We start from the raw sequence: 10,087 nt of genomic DNA on the forward strand, positions 1-10,087 counted from the left end.
ATTAAAAATGTATTGCTTGTTCCTCTTCTCCATGCAAATGCTCAATAATATCATTATAATACAATGTCACATAATCTCATCAAAATTATACTTATGATTTAAGAGCTGTGTGTTTTTTTTTAATTTTAAAATGTTTATTATTTTTGAGAGAGAGAGAGAGAGAGAAACAGAGCACGAGTAGGGGAAGGGCAGAGAGAGAGAGTCATAGAATCTGAAGCAGGTTCCAGGCTCTGAGCTGTCAGCACAGAGTCTGAAGTGGGGCTCAAACCCATGAGCCACAAGATCATGACCTGAGCCAAAGTCCGACGTTTAACCGACTGAGCCACCCAGGCGCCCCTAAGAGCTGTGTGTTTTAAACATTAGTTTAATATACACACACGATGACAACATTACTCCGTATCTTTAAAATGGTTTCAATTTAAATTTCATAGAAGCAACTTTATATATAATCCATTATGTAAATGACATAAAATACAAGACACAGCAGGTGTCGGTAAGGATGTGGAGAAAGGGGAGCCCTCTTGCACTGTTGGTGGGAATGCAAATTAGTGCACCCAGTCTGGAAAACAGTGTGGACGTTCTCAAAAAGGTAAAAATAAAACTACTTTACAATCCAGCAACTGCACTGCTAGGTATTCACTCAAAAAATACAAAAGAATATGAATTCAAAAGGGATACATGCATCCCAATGTTTAGAGCAGCCCTACCTGCCACAGCCAAACTGCGGAAGCAGCCCAAGTGTCCACTGACTGATGCATGGATAACAAAGATGTGACACATATATACAATGGGATGTGACTGAGCCACGAAAAAGAATGAACGCTTGCCATTTGCAAGGACATGGATGGAGCTAGAGACTATTATGCGAAGCAAAATGTCAGAGAAAGACAAATACCACTTGATTTCACTCCTGTGTGGAATTTAAGAAGCAAAACAAATCAGCAAAAGGAAGGGAGAGAGAGAGAGAGAGAGAGAGAGAGAGAGAGAAGCAAATCAAGAAACAGATTTCTTGACGACGGAGAACAAACTGATGGTTACCAAAGGGGAGGCGGGTGTGGAAATGGGTTAAGTAGGTGATGGGTGTGCTAAGTAGGTGTACCAGTAGTGATGAGCACAAGATGATGTATGGGAGTGTTATATTATTATATTCTACACATGCAACCAGTATAGCACTGTATGTAAACGAAATGGAATTAAAATAAAAACTTTAAAAAATTAAAAAAAAAAGATGAGGGGAAAAGAAAAGGCATAGAATTTTAACAAATAATTTGTGTGGTCTTGAAATTATCAAATGAGTGTGTGTGTGTGTGTGTGTGTGTGTGTGTGTGTGTGCGCACATGCGTATGTTTCAAATTCATGAATATTTAAAATTTATATATATAAATACATAAACAAATACATAGACGCATGTATAAGTGTGTATACGAAAACACATATGCTGTTTATTATTAACCACTAATTTGGAGTCAAATCCTGATATACTTATAGAATTGGCATATCTTACAGACATTGGATACAAGAGTGAAAATAACCAAAGAGTAACCAATGTCCTCTATGGACCTGAAGACAAAAGCCTTATTTAGAAAGGGAGAGACTTCTATCTGAAAAGTGATGTTATGACCCCTTTCTTTTTCATCTAATATTATAGGGAAATCATTATATTTTGCTTTTCTGGTTCAAAAGCAATCTCAAGCATTGTCATGAAGTATTTACTTAATAACAAAGAACAATACCATTAAAAAGTTTTTAGAAAGATGCATGTATACCCTTTTCTTTTTATCTCTTTAGTTTCCTTGTTACATTTTATGTTTGTCTCTGAATTTAGCAGCATTATCTCTTCATCAAAAAAAAGGTCAATCTCTACTAGAATTTTTTTAAAAAATGGTAGCAAACCCTTGGAAACAATTTAGCTATAATCCAATTTAAAAACAGAAAAAAAAATGGTGGCATTTTCCTTTTCTATGATTTATATGTATAATTTGCTCATTTCCACAGAAATGACATTTCTAAATTTTGCACTTAGAGAAAATTACCTAGGTTATTTTAAGCTATAACTGATGTGCCAGAATTTTTCCCACTTTAATATACTATCCTATAAATTTACAAAGTTCATTTATCATGTAAGTTCTTAGAATGAAGGAACAGATAAAATGTGGATGTACTGAACTTGTAATTTGTTAAGTCACTGTCCTATACTAACATTTCAAACTCGACTTGGTGTGCCAAAGCAAAGCCTCCAACAATTAGATACTTTGTCTTCACTTTAAAACATTCTTTGATGATTCTGAATGTCTTTTTAATGAGTAATTAGTGCAATGAATTTCTGACAAAAATATTTCTGCTCTCCTAATTCTAAAGTGGTTTTTAAAGTGAGACCAGAACGCTCTTACCGGATCATCTCAGAGCACACATCATTTCAGAAAGACATTGATTTGTTGTAAGTTGCAGAAAAGCAGGTTTTAGAACATTTAAGTTGATTCTTTCAAGTGAGTGGTGATGAGAGTTGAAAACTCTTTGAGTATGGGTTTTTCAAGCACGTGTCAAACACCTTTCTGGTCACTTTGGCAAAAGCAACTCATTTCTCAAGTCTGGGAGCTGTCAAAAGCAATGCTAGAAAGAAAGGATTCATGTGGGGTTATTATGTTTCATGTTTGTTTATTTTTCACCCTCAACCTATTATGCCAAAGCAAAGACGTAGGTACGGGAAGATTATAAATAGTAGAGGAAATTGTCATGACAACAAAATATAAATGTTCCATTTTTCTCATATTTATTATCATTGTTCTCAAACATTAGGTCAGGAGCAATAAATTCCAACCTAAAGAAAGGTATATGAAAAGACCAACATGTCCTTTTAAATCATGTGATACACTTATTTCTACTATATTACTACCCAATAACGTGTTAAATACTACTCAGTAACACTTTGAATATGATATTTAAAGAGAACATGTTAAGAGCGTGAGTGTCAAAAACATTCAATCTCAATTTATATTTAGTTATAGGTTATCATTTATCAAATTGTGTATGTCTTCATTATGGCAAATTCCTGAAAGATGAGACAGATATCTTAAGAATGCTTGAGAAGCATGTGTGCACATCATTTTAAAGATTTTAATGCATCTTAATTTATGATAATTTGATTGAATTTGTTAAAAAAAAAAAAAAAAAAAAAGCTCCCTGGGGATAAGTATATTGGAAAGATTCCAGAGGAGAAAACAAAACCAAAAATATAAATAGATAATATATCCTTTAAGACTTCTACAATGTATGTGTGTGTGTGTGTGTGTGTGTGTGTGTGTGTGTGTCTGTGAGAGAGAGAGGAGAGAAAGAGAGGGAGAGAGAGAGAGAGACACTAATAGTATAAATATTTCAATATTTCATTAAGGCACAAGAACTTACTAAAATTGACAATGGAAAATACAGATATAATTTACAGAATGATCTGAGACATTTTGGTCATTGTTAAAACATGTGTAAAGAATAAGAGATCAGATGACTTCTAGATTTCATAAACTGGTTATTTGTAAAGATTGAATAATTTTACACTTTTAATTTCATAACATTTATTACTTTTTGGGAATAGTTGTATTAGTTACAAAATTTGGAAAACAGAAATGTACACTTTATATTAAAATGTAAATATTTTAAATTAAAACTTAGAAGTATGTATATGTGCATATGTGTAATATTTAAACATCTAAAGTTTTTTAAATGTGGAATAAAGGATATTATATGAATGTATATTATTTTATTACATTATTTGTTATTGCAAATGGATCCAAAATATAAATATATATTGCTAAAGTTGTAAATATTTTACATTAATAATATCTTATCTACAGATATATTAATTCAAAAAATGAATTCATAGAACTAAAACAGAAATGTATTTAAAGAAAATAGTTGCCATTCTATTTAGATATTTCTGTTGCTACCTCTTTGTGTGTTTCTTATATTGTAGTTACAGATTTACTAAATCCCTCAGGCAAATTTACACTGAAATATTTCATTAAAACTAGTAACCCTACTAAAAATTGCTTGTTATAAACCAAAACTGAAACAATGTTAAGTATCTCCTACAATTTACATATTCTTAATTTAGACATTTTTGTCTTTCACATTTGATGAATTAGTTTTATCACATGTAATGGATATAATTTATTGAAATTAATATGTGCACATTCTGAATATGTGTCTGTATTGATAATATGCCCAACAGATTCCTTTTATTAGTATTATTATTATAGTATTCTTCATTACTGAAGCTTTTTGTTTTAAGACTTTTCTAAAGTCAGTACAAAGTTTGATACCCAAAACAACTGGCAAAGGGGAAGAAAATAAAATAATTATATGTCAACTTTGAGAACGGATAGTCCTTCAAAGAAACATTCAGTTGTATTCAGATACGCGGAAAGCTCCATACTGATAATCATAAATAATTAATTTAATTAAATCAACAATTAATTTAATGAAAATATTTACTTTATATTTTTCTCATCCCTTTAAGGTGCTTTCATGGTTTATAGCATCTGATAGTAAAGAGATAAACATATGGGAAAACAAAATCCTGGAGAAAGGGAAAGAAGCAGCAGTGATGCTTTCCCCCCAATAAATTTAATGTTTTAATGTTCTAGATTTTTCCTCAAATCTCTAGTGCAGAGATGGCAAATATTCTCACAAATATTTGGTTTTGAAAAAGTTCATATACGTGTCATGGTTTTACATATTGTAGAACATTTTTCCCCTTATGGACCATAAACTAGCAAAGAGCTTTTCAAGTACTTTTGGGCCCTCTATCCACTAAGAGATAATATACAGAAGTCAAATATGCCTAATTATCACATTCTTACCTGTGTATCTTCAAGTTCTAAGAGGTCTGCCAACACTGAGGTTCCAAATTCGTGATAAACGCAGAAGGAACTGCAGGAGGAAGGCTTCCTATTTTGTTTCACCAGCTTCTCGTCGAACCTGACATCTGGGTTACTGCTCTGAGTTGCGGATGCCTGCGCTTTTAGTATCACTATGTCACTATGTCACTGCTTACTGGATGCTATTTTGGGTTCTCTGAGTAGAGCCATGAACACTGAGCCTTTTGTGCAAAATATCATAAGGGCACTCTGATGTCCGTTCATAGGCTTGGATGAAAATGCAGACAGCTCCAGCAACTGGTATGAACAGTCCCTCCCCACCCCCCGCCTCCTTTTTCCTAACAACAAGCAAAAGGAAAATAAAGTACGCATTGGCTGGAGGTGATAAGGAGGGAATTCAACTTCTGCGAGTGGAAAGGACATGCCCTCCACTTGAGGATTAGCTGATGAAACAAATGATCGATTTAAAACATGCACAAAAGTTACTAAAAACAGAAGAGCTTTCCCAATCTGTGTCTGTGCCTTCTGGCTGCTCCTTTAGTCAGTCTTTCTGCTCAGGAATCAAATAAAATACAGAAAGAGGGCAATGTCTAAATTAAAATCCCTTTCTTCTCCTCGGTTTATTACCTAAATATACTTATTGTGTTAAATTTATGATTAGATTTTGTTATAATTATTATTTATTATGAAGTACGTAATAATAAGCTATCTGTTGATTACTAAAGCTGCTTTTAGCTAAAGTATTTTTGTACCAAATGAGAGAGGTCCGAAAACAGGAACAGGACCTAAGGCCGAAACAGTGCTAAAACTATAATTGATGTCTGAAACACGTAATATTGTTAAGGTTTACATAAGCAATTATTGTGAGGAGACAAACACAGATTTCAGATACTTGTGTTCTCCAGTATTGGGACTGAATGCATGTTCATTGCTTTTTATCATAACAAAGGAAGGATAGTAGGAAAGGGATTACAACTAATGCCAGTAATAACTAAATCGATCATGTGATGCCTGGTTTATGCTTACTTCATATGTAAATTCATAAGCAACATATTTTACTAGTTACCATTTGCTACATAAACAACTTAGATGCCTCTGCAACGTGGGTCAAAAGCAAAAATGAGCTTTTTTTTCCTTAAGCATTTGTTAAAAATTGTGTTAAGAACACTTAAGATCTACCTTCTTAAATTTTAAAGTACAATACCCAAGTATGTACTTTATTTATTTATTTTTTTTTTAATTTTTTTTCAACGTTTATTTATTTTTGGGACAGAGAGAGACAGAGCATGAACGGGGGAGGGGCAGAGAGAGAGGGAGACACAGAATCGGAAACAGGCTCCAGGCTCTGAGCCATCAGCCCAGAGCCCGACGCGGGGCTCGAACTCACGGACCGCGAGATCGTGACCTGGCTGAAGTCGGACGCTTAACCGACTGCGCCACCCAGGCGCCCCCCAAGTATGTACTTTAAACACAGATGTCTAGACCTTATTTATCCTGCATAGCTGAGACTTTACCCCATTGAGCAACTCCCCATTTCTGCCCGCCCGGGCCCTGTTAATTAATCACCATTCTCCTCTGCTACTAGCAGTCTGACGCCTTTAGATACTTCATACAAGTGGGGTCATCCAGTACTCGTCCTTCTGTGAATGACTTAGGTCATTGGCATAACATCCTCTAGACTCATCCCTGTTCCAGGGTTTATGTAGGAATCTAACATTTTATGGGATATTGTTTCCTGTCTTGGTACCACATTGACCTCCACTTTGGGTCACAACTGCACTTGGTGTGACCTGAAAGTGTATGTTCAACACCATGTTATGGCATAAGGGAGCAAACACAGGTCAGCCCAATTATTCTATCTCAGTAAAAGGATAATCACAACTGTGGAAGTTACACTGAGACAGGAGTAAATTTTGTAAAGAATGTAGGGTTCTGAACTAATACGTTTCAGGTGGAATACCCTGAATAGAGATTGGTGATTTTATTAGTGGGAGATATGTTACAAAACATCTATGCAAAGTGACAAACTAGATTCAATTTTAACATAGACACAAAGTGTTTTAAATTACTTACGAAACGTTTGTCCTCTCCGGAGATAGCCTGGAATCCGGCAGGCTCCATACCTATGTCACAACTAAGAATGTAGACTAGTCACCGTATAAGCTCAGGGATTACTCTATAGCATTTTCTTCATATCAGAAGGAAAAGTACATGAAGTCTTTTTCAGAGGCGGAAAGAGCATGAAATTGTGAACGGTGAATGGAAAATGGCTGTGTAAGAATGGAACGTCTCAGAATTAAGTACATTACTATCCAGATGAGAGTCAAAGCCATTACACTAGGATGATGGGAGGTCTCCATACCACAGGATAAGCATGAAGGAGGGCAGTAATTCCTGAGACACTGATGCTGTTTCATAGATAGAGAAACATTCTGAGAACGATAGACAAACATTCTGGTAAACAGCTGTCAGCTTTTCCATGCCATCTGGGTAGATTCTACAAATGTCTTCTGCCAGTGGTCTGAGGAACATGGCATGATGTTCCAGATGTTGTTAGCCAAGACTGTATTGAGTTACTCTAAAAGAAAGATTTGAATTAAAATATTACAATTCATCAATGCCCTAAAGAACTACTGATTTTTTTTTAAAGAGGAGAGTGTGTGTGCACACAAGCAGAGAAAGGGCAAAGAGAGAAGGAGAGAATCCCAAGTAGGCTCTATGCTGACAGTGCCCCCAGTGGGGGGCTCAATCTCACAAACTGTGAGATCATGACCTGAGCTGAAATCAAGAGTCGGGCACTTAACCAACGGAGCCACCTAGGCACCCTGATGTCTTTTTTTAAACCAGATAATTAAGGAATGTAAATCTACTGACTAACTGAAGACTGGAGCAGCTAATGTTCAGATCTAATAGTGGACAGAAGATGAAAACCACCCATTATTCAGGTTCTGACCCACCCCTAGAAGATCAACCTTTAATCAGAAACTTTAGGTCTACTTACTTCACAGCATAAACTATTCTAGTGCCTTCATTAGATATGTAGACATAGTCTAATCAACTGTGGTCAGAAGGATAGCACATAAAGTCTACATCCTCATCACTACAGTCTTGGAGCATAGATTTCTCAAATTAAAATTATATTCCTGAATGGTTTTGAGAAAAACGCATGATGCGTGAAGGTAGAAAAATTCAAAGACGTTGGGCACCTGGGTGGCTCAGTGAGTTGAGTGTCCGACTTTGGCTCAGGTCATGATCTCATGATTCATGGGTTCAAACCCCACATCAGTCTCTGTGCTGACAGCTCAGAGCCTGGAGCCTACTGTGGATACTGTGTCTCCATCTCTCTCGCCCCCCCCCCCCGCTCACTCTCACTCTCCCTCAAAAAGAAATAAACACTAAAGAAAAAAGAAAAAAATTGAAAATGTCCAAAAAGGCTTAAACAATAAAGAAATGTGACACATGCATAGAAAGATAAAGTAGGCTAAGGGTTAGTTGATCTGGTGGCTTCACACTGCCATTTGTTATCGAGGCTCATTCTCTCTTCTTGTGCTAAAGAGTAAATAATTTTATTCCAAGAGACCCCAAGACACTTCACTTGTGTTTTAATGACTATTTGTCTCCATCTCTGAACAAATTATGCCAAAGAGAAATGTTGAGAAACATGAAGCCATTCATGCATCCAGGAGTAAGAACTAGTTCGTACAGAAACAGATTAATTTTCCCAAATATGGGGGGGTGGCGTTAGCTGAATCTAGTTGCCAACCAAGTGTATTCACTGTAAACGTTGTGTAAAAAGTTGAAATTAAAAATAATAATTCCTGCTGTGTACGATTTATAGATGTTATTCTTTACTAAAAGTCCAATTCGCTATATTTTCCTACTTGTTTTAAGAATGCACGCATATGGGGTGCATGGGTGGCTCAGTTGGTTAAGCTTCCAGCTCTTGATTTCAGCTCAGATCATGATGTCACAGGTCATGAGTTCGAGTCCTGCATCAGGCTCTGTGCTGACAGCACTTAGGATTCTTTGTCCCCCTCTCTCTCTGTCCTTCCCCCGCTTGCTCTTTCTCTCTCTCTCAAGTAAATAAATAAACATCAAAAAAAAGAATGCACATATATCACAATGATAAATAGGAGAAACTAAAATAATGATAAGAAAAACAACAGTAAACAAAACATTAGCTATTCCATAAATTTCAAACAAGAACAAATTCTTTTTTTGTCAAGCTCAGTAAAACTTGGCTCCTGGTAAAGAAATATTTTACTGAATATGGTAACATGTGTAGTGTCTTAGAAGATTTATCTTTTAAATTATAGTTGCAGCAGCTCTTAGTTTCATATAATTAAAATCTATCTGTTCATCTGTATCCATATTTTCTTCTTTTATTTTTCTCGTATTTTCTGTCTTATTTTGTTACTGTTTTCTTCTGTGAATGGATCTTGCTCTGGAGCTCTGCATCCAAGGAATCATTTTGTTTGACTAAACCATCATAAACCCCATAAACCCCATGACACAGGAAAGTGGCAAATGAATAAGCACATAAATAATAAAATACCTATTCCATAAAAACATATTTAATTGGCAATACACAAACAACTCAAAATACTGGAAATCAGAAATATAACCCCAGAAATGTAGAATCGTCACCCTTGACCCCTAGCTTTAGATCTCTATTAATCAATCATCTATCATCTTTACTTTTGCAAGACGTTGAGTTAAGGTTAGAGTTATACAGGGACAATAAAACTCCGGCCAAACCATTTCTTGAAAATGAAAAGCACAAATAATTTTTTAAAGCATCAAAAAGGAGGAAACCAAGATGAAAACCCAATAGAATCACATGGTAAAATAGGGATGTCAACCTTCAATGGGTATGTGATGAAATGCAAAATATATGTTATTTGTCAAGAGCTGATCATGGAGAATTCTAGAACATAACATCTTGTTTGCAGACTGAATTATACTGCACAACTACATGTCTTTGAGTTGCTTAAGTTCCCTGAAATATAATACTATCCCTAATACATTTCTGCATTTTATGAAAGATTTTGCATATGGCTATGAAAATAACAATCCTGCTTAGATGATATAATCTAAGATGATATAAGATGATATAATAAAATATATATTAAATTAATGAAAAGTACTCATTGGAAATTTGTAATGTTTTAATACTAATTAAATGACAAACTTTCTCCATATCAGAATCTGTGAAC

At 35.1% G+C, this 10,087-nt stretch overlaps 1 protein-coding gene across 3 annotated transcripts in view; it reads right to left on the bottom strand.

The window, feature by feature from the left end:
• CDH19 (cadherin 19) overlaps positions 1–5,244 on the bottom strand; it is a 104,077-nt gene extending 98,833 nt beyond the window's left edge. The window contains exon 1 of one of the 3 annotated variants that reach the window (XM_045457103.1): positions 4,854–5,244. The gene's annotated coding sequence lies outside the window, so the exon portion shown is untranslated. The remainder of the gene's footprint in view (positions 1–4,853) is intronic. The other 2 variants (XM_045457102.1, XM_045457104.1) reach the window with 2 other exon arrangements.
• Positions 5,245–10,087: the final 4,843 nt, after the last annotated feature.

The sequence above is a fragment of the Leopardus geoffroyi genome, chromosome D3, assembly GCF_018350155.1.
Source record: "Leopardus geoffroyi isolate Oge1 chromosome D3, O.geoffroyi_Oge1_pat1.0, whole genome shotgun sequence".
In the NCBI taxonomy this organism is placed as follows: domain Eukaryota; kingdom Metazoa; phylum Chordata; class Mammalia; order Carnivora; family Felidae; genus Leopardus; species Leopardus geoffroyi.